At 47.7% G+C, this 14,438-nt stretch overlaps 1 long non-coding RNA gene and 1 pseudogene across 1 annotated transcript; one reads left to right on the forward strand and one right to left on the reverse strand.

Moving 5' to 3' along the window:
* Positions 1 to 407: 407 nt before the first annotated feature.
* On the forward strand, positions 408 to 2,577 carry LOC119333908 (annotated as a pseudogene).
* A 4,628-nt stretch (positions 2,578 to 7,205) lies between these two features.
* On the reverse strand, positions 7,206 to 8,536 carry LOC119328607. The gene is made up of 3 exons (XR_005159053.1): positions 8,439 to 8,536; positions 8,073 to 8,246; positions 7,206 to 7,544 (listed from the first exon to the last, which is right to left on the reverse strand). It is a non-coding gene; the product is annotated as an uncharacterized LOC119328607 (long non-coding RNA).
* Between the last annotated feature and the right edge of the window lie 5,902 nt (positions 8,537 to 14,438).

The raw sequence follows: 14,438 nt of genomic DNA on the forward strand, positions 1-14,438 counted from the left end.
GAGGATCAGGTACGCACGCCGTTCGCCCGCATATCTTCGTCGGCTACGCCCGCCGCCCGCCAACTGTTTGTTCCTCCGCGCAGCTGCTGCGTATGTTCGCCATGTATCGGGGCGACAACCAAGACGCCGACTTCAAGCACCTCCACGTCTACAAGTGCATTGACAAGTGCGAGAAGTGGGTGGATGTCCGACGTGCCCTCGACAAGGCCAAGGAGACATACAAGCCGGACGCGACGACTCCGGGCGCGAGTGAGGGGCGGCCGGACGGCCACAAATTGGCAAAGAAGGGGAAAAACGCCGACGCGACAACCGCGCGAGTGCAGGAGTCCATCGAGCATTGCCTCGCCGACGCCCAGGCCCGGGCCGTCCTACGTGAAGAGAAGACCGAGGCGCGGTGGTTGTCGCTGATGAAGAACAGCGCCATCAAGCTCGACCTGCTCCGGACGAACGTCGCCCCGAAGAAGAGGAACGCCGACATGGCTTTTTTGATGGGCGGGGCGGACATGCTCCAGAGCGACGACGAGGAGCTCAGGGCGTGGTACACGGCGGAGCGCGGTCTCATCCTGAATCAGATGCGGACGGCAACGCCGACGACGCCGACGATGTAAGCTCCCGCGCCCACGACCACACGGACGCCAAGCCCGAACGACGCCTCTACGTCGCCGCCCAGCAGTGCCGAAGCCGCGCCGACACAGCCCAGCACCGAAGCAGCTCCGACACCGCCGAGCCCGTGCACGCCGACTCCGCCAACGCCTGGAGCCGACCCCACCGAGTGAATCATGCACGCGAACTTGCGGCGTGCGACGCTCTGTTTTTGGTAACGCCAGACTACATTCGATCGCCGGATTTGTGACGTCTTTTAAGGGCGGAAACGACCAAGTTTTAAATTTCCCGCATCCCGGGGCCGGCGCTTGGGGGCGTGACTGGGAGCTAGGTCACCCCAGGGGCCAAACTAGCGCCGGCACGCCCTCAGGCCGCTTTATTTAGGCGTCCTGAGAGGCCGAATGGCTGGAGATGCCCTGACTCGCGCTCATCTCCAGGCGGACGTTCGTTGCCACACACAAGTCCCGTGCCGACCCGCACCTCCTCGCCACCAGCGTGGGTTGTGACCTGTGGCTGTGACGGCCAAGTCTGCGTCACCTGGGACAGCCGTGGTCCGGCCTGTAGATGTTGTGCCACATGGGCAACTTCCCTTCGAGGTAAAAGCACTTCAGGTATCCCAACTTGCATAAAATGTGATGATTTAGTTCTAAATTTGTAAAATGCGACTCCATCATACCCCAACTTGCACTATATGTGACGATTTGGTCCCGGGCCTATCACAACACAACAATGGGCAGCCACGTGGCCGGTCCGGTCGTTGGCCTGCGCTTTTGCAAAAAACACCCTGCCATCTTGTCTAATTAACCCGCGCTACAAATCGAAACCTTGAGCATCCACCAAACAAGAAAGAAAGTACTCCATGGAGCTCATGGAAGCTGGCCAAATGCGTTTTTTTGCACGCCTCCTGGAAACTTGTAGCGCATCAATGTGCCAATATGCGCCAACCAAAAAAAAATCTCTGAGATGATCTGAGGTTTACACTATTACAGGGGAGAATTTTTTTTGGTTAGAATCAGTAGCTAAGGACAGTCTAAGGTGCGGTTCAGAACCAGCAACTGTTAGTTTCCAAGTTTAATTAGAAAGCTTCACTAAATACGTAAAAAAAAGCTTGACTAAATTATAAATACCACTCATGTTGCATTTTTCTACGGGTTGCCGTGGCGATAGTTTCAAGATTAACAAAGAACGAAAAGTTGTTGGGTGATAATTTTGAGTGATCAGAATGTTCGAACCGTCTTCAATCACACCGTCACCAACTTCCGCCCACTCGCGGACGCCGACCCCGACGCCGCCGCCGAGCTCCGCTTCCTCGCCGCGCGCTCCAAGTCTGAGGTTGTCGACATGCTGCACAAGCACACCTACTTCGACGAGCTAGCCCAGAGCAAGCGTGCCTTCGCCGCGTCAACCGCGCTCTCCACGCCCACCACCTCGCACGCTGGCGGGCATGGCTCGCCCCCTCCCTTGCCACCGCGCGCAAGCACCTCTTCGACAAGACGGTCACACCCAGCGACGTGGACAAGCTGAACAGGCTGGTGATACCGAAGCAGCACGTCGAAAAGCACTTCCCACTCCAGCTCCTGGCCGCAGGCGGCGAGAGCAAGGGCCTCCTGAATTCGAGGATGGCGCCGACAAGGTGTGGCGCTTCCGCTACTCGTACTAGAACAACAGCCAGAGCTATGTCTTCACCAAGGGCTGGAGCCGCTTCGTGAAGGGGAAGGGCCTTGGCGCCGGCGACATCGTCGGGTTCTACCGCTCCGCCGCTGGCAGCACTAGCGAAGACACTAAGCTCTTCATGGACTGCAAGTCCGGACCGAACACCAACAACGCCACCCCGTGGACCTCGCCGATCATCACGCGCCCGTGCAAAAGGCCATGAAACTCTTCGGCGTCGACCTTCTGACTGTGTCGGTGTCCTTGGTGGCGCCAGAGCAGGGGATGCCGGGGTGCAAGAGGAACATTTTGAATGTAGCATAGCTCATCAGTCTCCTTTTCAAAAATTGAAGCATATCATATTTGGTACTAGAAGTGTCTAGGTATTTATATGTAGCATAGAGGAACATTTTGAATGTAGCATAGCTCATCAGTTTCATTTTGGCCCCATTGGAGTTGCTCTTAGCATCCATTCTGACCTAGCTTTATTTTTGCGCCGTTTTATACACTAGTATTTATATGCACACCTTGTGATTATTGTGTACCTCAACACACCAGGTGCATGCATGAGCTAAGTTTGGAAAGAGAAAGAGAAGCGGTGCAGTGCAGAGCTAATGTTATGGCAGGCAGGGATGGAGCGCGCCCATGGCCGCATGCATGCATTCACACGCTAGAGACACCTGCTGCTGTAGATGATATGATAAACTTATCAGCAATAGAAGAGCTGCCTTTTACAGGGATATATGCTCGCCATTGCCAATAGAAAAAGATGAAATACTAGTAGATCAGAGGAAAAGAAAAAGAAATGAACTGTCCCCGTAACAAATGCATTCCGTTCATCAGGCCTGATGGATAGCAACACAACACGTATAGTAGCGCCTGCAGAACAATCAGTTGCACGTCTACTTGTTGGTTGTTTATTCATGCCCATGCAAGCCGTGATCCTTCACATGTGCAACACATTGCCGTCAATTTCGCAGTAGCTTACTGTATGGTTTTGCCAGCTTGTCGCTACTGTGACTGAGCCGCCGGCCTCCAGCAACAAATAAATAGGGCTCTTCAGGAAGCGAATGGGATTTCAGACAGATTTAATTCAGCTGCCCTGTAGCGCAGGTTAATTAGATAAGACGGCAGAGTGTTTTTTTGTAAAAGTGCAGGCGAGGACCGATCTGGCCATGTGGCTGCCAATTGTCGCGCTGTTATAGGCGCGGGACAAATCGTCACATCCACTGCAAGTTGGGGTATGGTGGAGTTGCATTTTGCAAATTTGGAACTAAATCATCACATTTCATGCAAGTTAGGGTATATGGGATGCTTTTACCTCCTTCCCTTACCAGGGTTGGAAGGTATTCACTCTAGAAGAAGACGCCAAATGGAGGCAGGTGGAGGCCGTGGTGACCCCTCTAGCCCCAAACATGTACTCTAGCTACTATTTGCTCGAACTCCGTGGTCATGGTCAATGGTGTCATGCACTTCCTTTGCACATTACACAGGATGCCAGCGAAGGAGGACTATATATTCTGTTATGATCTCGAGACTGAGGAATGGAAGGAGTCGATTAAGGGTCCAACCATAGTAAGTCACCAGTTACAGATTATGGCGCGTACAAAATATATGGTTCAACTGGAGGAAGACCAATAATCTATGCATGAACGTATGGCTCCTGAAAGATTGTACCAAAAGCATCTGGATCAAGTCGTTGATAATTCCAATGACTTCAACTGTCGGCACACTGATACCTTTGAGGAAGATGGGTGATGGTCATAAGTTGCTCATCTGTAGCTTCCATACACGCATGTTAACTCGGACGCTACAAGTCTACGATCCGCTCACCGGTACATGCACCCACCTCACGAAGTTTCAAGGCAGATTTTGCGACTTGCACTTGGAATGCTTTGCCTCACGTAAGATCTAGATGGTGCCAGCTCCGAACGAACCAACTCTCTCTTTCGGTAAGTGATTTTTGATGGACTAGATAATGATAATTGGCATTATTTGAACCGAGTTTGTGTGAACTTGTCCGAACTCCGAAGGCTTGGAAGAAGGTGAAGATGTACTGCTTTAGAGGATATTTATGTAACTTTATTTTTACCTCGAGGTCTCTGCTACTAGAGGCCTGCTCCGGTGCTCCCCCTAACCTAATTTCGGAGGGGTATTTTTATCCCCGCGAATTTGTTTTTTTCCTGGCCCGCCGCAGCCCAGATCCAAGCCCTGTCTAGCCCTGTATAACCCAGACTGTATACGTACCGTACCCTGGTTCGAAAAAAAAAACATCACACGACCCCACGTCCACATAAGACCTGCCGAATCCAATCATTCATGCGAGCAGCTCCATCAATCTCGCGAGCATTGACGCAGCTCCATAAGTCATGTAGTAGATCTCCATCGGCGGCTATCTCGTCACCGGCTATCTCGTCGGACAGCGGGCGCGACAACGTCGTGAATCTCAAACGATCGCGCACAGGTACCGCATCCCGCGTCCACCCTCTAGTCTTGCTCGCGGCAACATCGAACGAACTGCCGCCGCGCCAATGGCACTGGTTAACCTAGCGGAGCGGGTAACCTAGCTACCCGGCGGCGCATGCAATCGTGGATCTTGTTCCGGTAGTGCGGCTCCTCGTGATCTGGGTTCACATAGCGTCGGTTGCCGTCGGCTGTGCGCACCACCAGTATCGTTATTTGATGTGGCGGCTAACCTAGGTATCCGGCGGCAGAGGTAATCACAGATCTAGCTAGGTTTTGAGATCGTGCAGTTCCTCGCGATTGAAAGTGATCACAACGGGTGTCGTGGCCATCTTCCTTACTAAGTTTGGCAGATCTGAACGGCCTCGGTTGCGGTTGTTTACATAATATCCGTGATCGTGTGCTATGTGTTTTATATTTCATCATTGATAATGTTTGCACATGTGATGATACATATTATTGGTTGTAGGAAATGGCAGACAAGGAGTTAACCGATATCATGGTAGACATGGAGTTTGGAGAACTGATGAAAGACTGGATAGAAGATTGGTCAGGTGATGAAAATTCAGATCGTGAAGATCGGCCATAGAATGGGAACGAATGGGGCGATCTTAATGTGAGTGGCATTGTCATGTTGTAATTTTTTGGTGGCATCCGACAACATTAAATATTTGTGTTGAAAATTTATAGATCGATGAGCTTGATGATGATCAGGAAAACAACTCGGAGCTCTCGAATGAAGATTACATTAGTCAGGTACGTAAGTGAAATTTTTTGTTGGCATGCAAATTGAATTTCTTATGGAATATTATATGATAAGTAATTATGTATTTGTATTGTATTTTTCAGTTCATTTCCGAATGTCATAATGCGTATGACTATTACGGTGAATCCGACGCGGAGACAGGCCTTAACGACGAATCATTAGATGCACCTGGTTCTGGGCAGTCCGAGTCGTCGGTCATCATGAGTGAGGTATGTGTGTAATCAATGTTCTATGGAAGTAAGTAATGTTAAACCATAGAAATCTGTTTTCATGGCTGTGGTTTGATTGTGTAGGTGACACAAGATGATGGGGCAAAGAATGTCCAAGATACTGCCAGTGCAGATGATAAGAGGGATATGTTCATGCAGATAATGGAAATGACCTTTACGTCTCACGATGCTGCGTATGATTTCTACAATAGCTATGCTAGAGATAATGGTTTTAGCATTAGAAAGAATAAGGTCAGGTATAGCAAAACAGAGTCACGTCATATGCGTTATAGGCGGTTTGTTTGTTCAAGACAAGGGAAACGTGACAGCAAGTTGCTAACCGAGGAAGGACACAACCGTAGGCTCAGAGCCGAGACAGGCTGCTTTTGCGAAGCACACCTGACCGTCAAGCTTGACCAAAAGCGTGGGGTTTGGTATGTTGAAAGTTTTGAGGATAAGCATAGTCATATGTTGGCAGGACCGGACGAGGTACCTTTTTTTTGGTCCCACAGAAAAATCAAAGAGTACCAGAAGCATGAGATAATGTCCATGGGAGCTGCAGGGATTAGAATTCACGACATGATGGATTGCTACAACCTTTGCGCCAAGGAGAAGAGGAAGCTGCTTTCAAAAGGTGATGCTACCACAACCATAGGCATCATGGCCAGTAGGAAACAGAGGGATCCTAGCTTCTTTTTCGAGTATAGGCTACATAAGGAAGGACATTTGAATAGGATGTTCTGGTGTGACTCCCAGTCTCGTCATGCCTATGAGGACTTCGGCGACGTGCTTGTATTTGACAGCATGTACAAGATGAACCGCTATGGTATGCCATTCATACCTTTTGTTGGTCTTAACAATCACCGGAAGACCACTGTTTTTGGTTGTGCCATAGTTTCGGACGAGACCAAGGAGACATACGTGTGGCTTCTGCAGACTTTTTTGAGGTCCATGTGTCAAAAGATGCCTAAGAGTGTTATCACAGATGCCAACGCTGCGATGATCAAGGCAATTCGCGAAGTCTTGCCAGACGTGTGGCACCGTATATGTACGTGGCACATAGAGAAAAATATGAAGATTCACCTCAGTCACAAGTCCTTGAAGGAGTTCCGAACTCTTCTGTACTACAACACGTCCACCGCAACGTTTGAGGAGAGATGGCACGCATTTTCCAAAAGATGGCAGTCGAAAAAAACTGTAACATGGTTGAGGCGAATGTATAAGAAGAGGAGACTTTGGGCCGCGGCATATCTAACAGAGGGGTTTTGACTTGACATGAAAAGCAACCAACCTTAATGCTAGCTTGAGCGGCATTCTAATTTCTAACTAATCTGATGGAATCCTCCTATGACACATCCTCTCTGCTTCCCACCTTCCAGCGACTCGATGATGGTGATGAAGGACTATAGATAAAAATTTAACAACCCTTACTCTGTACACATTTGAATCTATTTTCAGATGAAAAACACTGAACTATGATAAAATAAACAATAATCAACGACCCTGACTGGGGAATAATATCAGTCCTTCCTTGTACTAAACAAGGTATTGAGGGAAAATAAATCTAAGAACAGAATGTACAGATTGGCAGAAGCTAAACATCGAATGCTCTATTAGCAAGTCTAAATAATTTTGAGAAGTATTACCAAAGAGATGACTCTCCAGGCTGCCGAAGGGCATGTACTCGTACAACAGCAGCCGCTTGTCCCATGCGCGCAGAAGCCGATCAGGCTGACGAAGTTAGGGTGGCTGAGCACCGCCAGTATCAGCACCTCCACCAGGAACTCCTTCCTCCCCTGCACGCTCTCTCGGGCCTGCTGCTTCACCGCCACCATCTGTGCATCAGAAGCGCCCTGCAAGAAGAAGAAGAATCATATTGTGCTGATGATATAATACATATATCATATATAGTCCAGACCAAAGAATGATCAGAAAATCAACATGGTAGTTGGATGTGTCAAACATCTGCGACAAAAGTGATTAAGAGAAGTACTGTGTGAACTAACGAAGCAGCATCGAGGACGACACGCAAGGAAATATGCTTGTCACTTGTCAGTACACTCCCCTAATCTCAATAAATGCGCATACACTTTTATTGCTTTGAAGAATATAAAGATAGCAAATGAAGAAATCAGTTGCTGCCTGCCCGACTCAGGTTTGCAACATACAAATGATATACACAGACCATGAATGTATTATAACTTTAGAAGAATATACATTAGTCTTTCACAAGTATAGCGAAACTTATCATGGGACGGAGGGAGTACTACAGTTTAGCACATTTTTCTATCACAAGTATAGTTGTTGAATAATGACGAGCAATCTGAAATCATCCACTTACAAAGAAAGAGGGAAGACATAACACGGGCTTGTTAGCTCACCCATTCAAAGTTGAGTCAGTGATTAAGTGGATTGCCAAAAAGAACATAGGGGAGACCATCATATCCATGTGTGGTGTACTCAGCTCCACCCTTTCTTGTCACTATATTTGTTCATGTTCTCTGCTGGTTGGTTTTCTCAGAATCTGCTGGGGCAGAGGAAGCTCTCTTCAACTCCTGCTCAACAAAGAACCTTTGTGAGGCCAAACAACCAAAAATCCTTGTTCATACAAACATAAAAATGATGAACTATCCAATAATTTCTTCGTGATCATGCAATAAGCTGTGCCTTCCAAAACTTCCATATGGCTGCGGTAGATTCGACTCACATGAAACATAAAAAAAATAATATGTATATAATGATTTTACCTTATAATAGATGTTTTAGAAACTCATAATATATATTTGATAGCTCCACTCCAAAAGTATAAAATTCCTCACGTTAAATACCTATAAACAAAGGTGAAATAAGGATATCTTTTGGACCTATCAATGAAAAAAGGAAAGGTTATGTCAGCAACTAACCGGAACCGTCGAAAGTTCAGCACATCCGTCTTTTAGCAAATGTACATGCAAAGCAATTCTTTCTCGGAGTGAACTCTGAACTATTCTGTGCCACATGTAAATAAATCACCAAATTACACTAGGGAGACATGGTTTTTACATGTGTGGTTGGTGACCCTATAAGAATCAGCAGAAAGAAATCGAGTCAACAGAGATACTTTTGTAAGGGCCTGAGAGGTTATATAATGAATAGAAGATTCATGGAAAGACGTTACTTACATGATACATGTAGCTAGAGAATCACAGTGCCCTCAATTGAAGTTTTATGTTCTCCCCATTAGTGATCGCACTGAATCAAAAAGCAAAATGTCAGACAAACAGATTACCTGGAGTGAAGGCATCAGGTAAACAAATTATCTGAATCAAGCTCACTAAAAACAGAATCAAAAAGCTAAATGCCAAACAGATTGAGTACTTTGCCTGGTATACATACTTGTCCCACCTTGCATCAACCCCATTCATGGTGGTGGCATCAACAGCATCATGAGCTCCTGCTGCCCTTGCGTCGATAGAAAGGTTGTCATCGTCGGCGCGCCGCGCGCCTCCGAACCAAGGATCCGTTTGGCATGGAGGAGAGCGCCATCAGATTGATGCGTCCATTCCTAAACAACGAGCCAAGATAAAGAATATTATGACTGGGAGTTGTGTGTCCCCACTTTGTGTCTACAACCACCTCCTTTCTACAGCTCCAAATCAGGGGAGCATCTCTTCGTTCCCAGCGAGACAGTCTATGCAGGTGCCGCCGGCGGCGGCGACGCCCCACCACAAAAGATTGTCTTCGAGCCGCGAGTTGCTGCATCCAACCCCAAGGACCTGCAGTTGGTAGATATTTATTGGGGAAAAACGACCAATAAAGCATGACTGAAGTTTAAACTTTGCATAACTAAAAAGTAATCAATGTATCAAAGGATTTGATCTGTGGGCATTTTCCTTTTTCCCAAGTAACAACGTCAAACTTTTCAGGGGAAGGGTATATACAATATTTACTAAACTGAATGCTTTCCACGTGTTTTTAAATCAATGGATCCTCCTACAAATTCTTTAAAGAGTATAACTGGAAAACCATTGTGTGGGCAACTACTTTTCCCTCTCTTAAAGCATCGACTCTACAAATATAACACATTTTGTCATTGGAAACTCATGAATCATAAGGTACAGGGGTGGAGCACGCGACGCAACAGAGCAGAAGAGAATGTTGTACCTGAAACTTAAAGGCCACATTAAGGTTCGTGGGATTCTTGTCCGAGTGAAACAAATTGGTCTGTACAAGCTGAAATATAGCCAGCGCAGCTATATCAGAATCCATGAGGCCATGAGCACACATATAGTCAGAAGCACAGCTAAATCACGTACCTTGTGAGCATACACCATTCCCTCCAGCCACTTGGTCGGGTACCACGGGGTTCACCTTGAGACACCTCATGGATGACCTTCATCCCTTCTACACAATTAAGCACAAAAAAAAAAACAAATTGAGTTCACCTTGCAAGACTATTGAGAGGGATTTAGGTCCTTATGAAGTACAGAGTATAGTACGGAAAAGGGGTTCTCTCCTAAAGAAAATAATGCAGCCTCCGTCCAGAAACAAATGGCGAATTAAGCACCCTCCAGTTCAATTTCACTCTCATCTAAATTCTATTTTCATGAGAAATTAATCAATTACCTAGGGTTAGTCCAGTTCATCCAAAACAGTGCAGCTCCAAGGAAGAAAGAAGAACGGTTGATCTAAAACAGGGAAGAAACAGGGCTATCACCTTCAAGATTAGTTCTGTATCAAAGCAAGAGCTCACGATTAGTTCTGGGAATTTTGAGTGATGAAGATAAGAAATGCAGTACCGGTACTCTTGCTCCCCTTGCTCTGAGAAGGTTTGCATACCTCAGAGTGCCCAACATCTGCCGCTGGCTAAAATAGTGTGCATAAAAAGATTAAGAATATAAGCTACATTCAGATTAGGCTAGATAAGGAGCTATGCGCTTGTACACATCAAGCCTATATCGTTATTTTCATACACCAAGGCAATTCGAATGCATTAGATTAGTCCAATGTGGCTGACGAACTACTGTTAGGAAGAGAATGAACGGAGTTACAACCAGTTAGGATCTGCACAAGTAGGAAATATAGTGACCACATCTACGAAGGAGACTCAGGGAAGTAGTTACCTGCAGCTGCATGCGATGGGGTGCCGTGCTTGAACGCTTTGTTGTGCCTCCACCATGTAGTCTCTCCGGTCCACATCCCTGTCCCCTCCGCTGCCGCCTCCACCCCTATCCCCTTCTGGAAGCCTGGATCTAGGCGCCTGGAGAGGCGGTGGCGCACGACCGGATCACAGGATACATGGAGGGGGAGGTCACTGCTGGCGAGGCGCCGACCGATGGGAATCATGGGGCGGAGTCATCACCGGGGTGCAGCGTCGTTGGTTGAGGCCGCATTGGGGAAGAAGAGGCACTTGAGGCCACCGCCCAGCCGAGGTAGGAGGCGCCATACGGGAAGAGGTGCGAGGCTAGGGATTGGGGAGGGGTAGGTCAGCGTGCGGCGTCTCCCGTCATCGACGGCGGCTCCTCAACGGGATCGGCGGCGGCTCCCGTCATCGGCGGCGGCTCCTCAATGGGATCGGCGGCGGCTCCCGTAGTAGCGCAGGGATCGACGGCGGCTTGATGTGCGAGGGCGGCGGCGAAGGATGCGAGTGCGAGGGCGGCGGCCAAGGGATCTCGTGCGAGTCATTCTCGAGGGCATGTGACGTCGCTCGTACGTGCGGGGTTTTTTTTTACTGGTTAATTTTCGCAGGTTTTTTTATCGCTGGTTAATCGACGTAGATTTTTTCTTCGACGCTTGTCTCGGGCGCGATCGGCTGTTACGACGTGAAGAGCGCGGGGGCGGGTGGAGGACTCGGTACGTGGTTTTTTTCGGTTGGTGGCGGGTCAGCGTGAGGTGGGAGGAGGTACCAAAATAGGTACCAAAAAAAATCGGGCGAGGTGGGACGAAAATAAAATCCAGAACGCGACCTACAAATTGAGACATTAAGAGTAGAGATTCCGAAAATAATGATAAAAGAAAGTTTCTTCCGAGAATAAAGATCGCCACGGGCTCATCATGTCTTTGAAGTCGTCGTCTCTAGCTCCGCTCTTTTCATCTTCACATTCTTTCCTTACCAACCTCTGATGAAGCAGGCGTTAAGAACAAGGTCACTCAAGCTTCTGTTCAACAATATATAAAACATTGTTATTTGGTCCAGCAAAAGTTACTTATAAAAGCGAGAAGCCGCTGGTGAAATTTTTGGTGAGACAAAACACTCGGAGCAGCCACCGGCAAGATCTTAGTTGAGACAAAATTTTCCAAGTGCAAGTCACAAAGGCCAGCACCCAAAAGGCTGCTCGCAAATTCCAGACGTTGTGTCCACTTCTGTGTGAGTGGCTCGTAGACTTGCAATGTCGATGTTGCCGAGTACCTATAATGCATACAGTAGAGCAACTTTTCACCATCATGCATCACCGTCAAAGGTATCACCCGGTCAACTGGTGAATCCGGTGCTATTGTGTACGCCCTGACCCAGGTGCCTTTGGTTGAGGTCCGTTGAACCATGCATAGGGTGCCATTAAGCTTGACCATACAGCTTGTCCTTGTCTTCCTTTGTGGTTTGTCACCAGATTTCGTTGGGCCCTTGATCGAAGCCCTCCACTCCTCACTTTCGAGATCAAAGCCGAGCACAGAGACATGTTCCACCTGCGGCGACATGGACCCGGAAAGAAAGTGCATGACACCGTCGACCGTGATCGCGGAGCCGCTGCTAGGGCTGTTGGCGGTGACTGGTTCTGGAGGGGACTGCACGAGCCTCCACTTGGCGTGGCCATCTTGTAACGTAAGAACCTTGCAATCTTTGCTGGTGAGCCAGACCACCTTGTACGTGCGAGACAGAGAGGCACAGCCGACTTTGAGATCCCAGAAGGATTCCCTGTACAATATATGGTCGGAACAGCACACAAACAATCTAAGAAAAAGGTCATGAACACGAGAAGTTAGGTATTTGTATTCGTATCATTGAATGGCTGGCGCGATGACGTCTTCGTTACCGGACGACGTGATTTTTGAGATACTATCATGGGTGCCGGTGAAGTCTGTCTGCAGATTCCGGTGCGTGACTAGGGGGTGGCATGCTCTCATCTCCGGCCGGGCGTTCGTCGCCACACACAGAGCCCGCGCAGAGCCGCTACTCCTGTTTCTGGGCGCCTCCTATGATGGTACCGACAACGAGCTGCGGCTGGTCGACATGGATGGCAACCTAGTAAAAGCGATTAAGAGGCGAGGTCTTTCGACTTACGGCCGCCGCCTCGACGGTCCTCTATGCCTCACCAGTGATTATTGGGTCACTTCTGGCAACTACAATTATGCCGTCAACGTGATCGATCTGGCCACTGGAAATGCAATGAAGAGGACATCTGCAGAGTTGAACTATGAATCTATTATCAATCTCAACGTCGGATGTGCTGCCCCGTCTGGCACGTACACATACCTAGAGAAATAAATCTAGCCTCTGCTCATCCCCTTTGTCTCTAGGTAGAAGTGGATTGGCTGGTCGTTGTTGGCATACTCTAGGCAACCGTCACTGCTCACCGATTTTTCAGATCCAAGCTAGAATGATTGCGGGTGCGTATGCCCTAGTATGACGATGGTAAAGCGAGAAAATATTTTTTTCTCGCGAACTATCCAATAGTTATATATCCAAGTATATTTTGCATTTAATTTGTCTAGACAGACTTCTTTTCAGCTGGATCGTGTCTAGCTATAGTTTTTTTTGCAGGTTGTCTAGCTATACTTAATATTGTCAATAGTTCCACGTATGCGCCAAGTAGACCAAATGATAATCAAACTACTCTGAAACAGACATGAAATGTCTTGCTACAAAACATTGTCATATGGAAAGAACAATCATTGTATAGCCAAATGGCTGGCTTCTAGCTTGTATTTATACATATTTAAATGGCAAATCCCCACAAAAATAATATTTGAATGGCAAATCATCACTAATTGTATTAGAACATTTTTTGTTGTATTAGGCAAAAGTATTCAAAATTGCCAGAACACATACCTAGAGAAATAAATCTAGCCTCTGCTCATCCCCTTTGTCTCTAGGTAGAAGTGGATTGGCTGGTCGTTGTTGGCATACTCTAGGCAACCGTCACTGCTCACCGATTTTTCAGATCCAAGCTAGAATGATTGCGGGTGCGTATGCCCTAGTATGGCGATGCACCACAAATCACATAGCCAAAATAATAAAATCGGATGAATAAGTTCGAAACGATACAAGATGTGAATTGAGAGAGATTAGTAGAAAGTGTGATGTGTTAACCTTGCTATTTCATTGGCTACATGCTGAAGAATCGACGAGCAGCAGGTTGTGCGTTGTGCCGCCGTAAGAGTCAGATCGTGAGTGGGAAGAGCAGGAGGCTGGCATGCGGCAAGGGCACAGGACGGCGGCCGCGCGGTCATTGGCTACATCCTGAAGAATCCACGCACGCGCTAATCACGGGAGATAATGCCCGACGCGCAGGACACAAGAGAAAACAGTTGCCCAATCGGATGTTGTCATGGACCTGAAAACGTTTCACTATTGGGCTTTGACATGGGCCTTTTTTTTTCATTTTTCTAGAATTGACGTCAAGATAGGGGTGGGGGCAAGTATTCTGTACGTTTCACTATCGCTAATTATATAGTGTATACTCAACGTTCGCTAGTGCTCTACAACCTTGCAAGGTTACAACATTAGAAGATGGCGCCAAGTGAAGGCAGATGCAGTCTCCCTCAGAACT

This window comes from Triticum dicoccoides, chromosome 7A, assembly GCF_002162155.2.
Source record: "Triticum dicoccoides isolate Atlit2015 ecotype Zavitan chromosome 7A, WEW_v2.0, whole genome shotgun sequence".
Lineage (NCBI taxonomy): Eukaryota > Viridiplantae > Streptophyta > Magnoliopsida > Poales > Poaceae > Triticum > Triticum dicoccoides.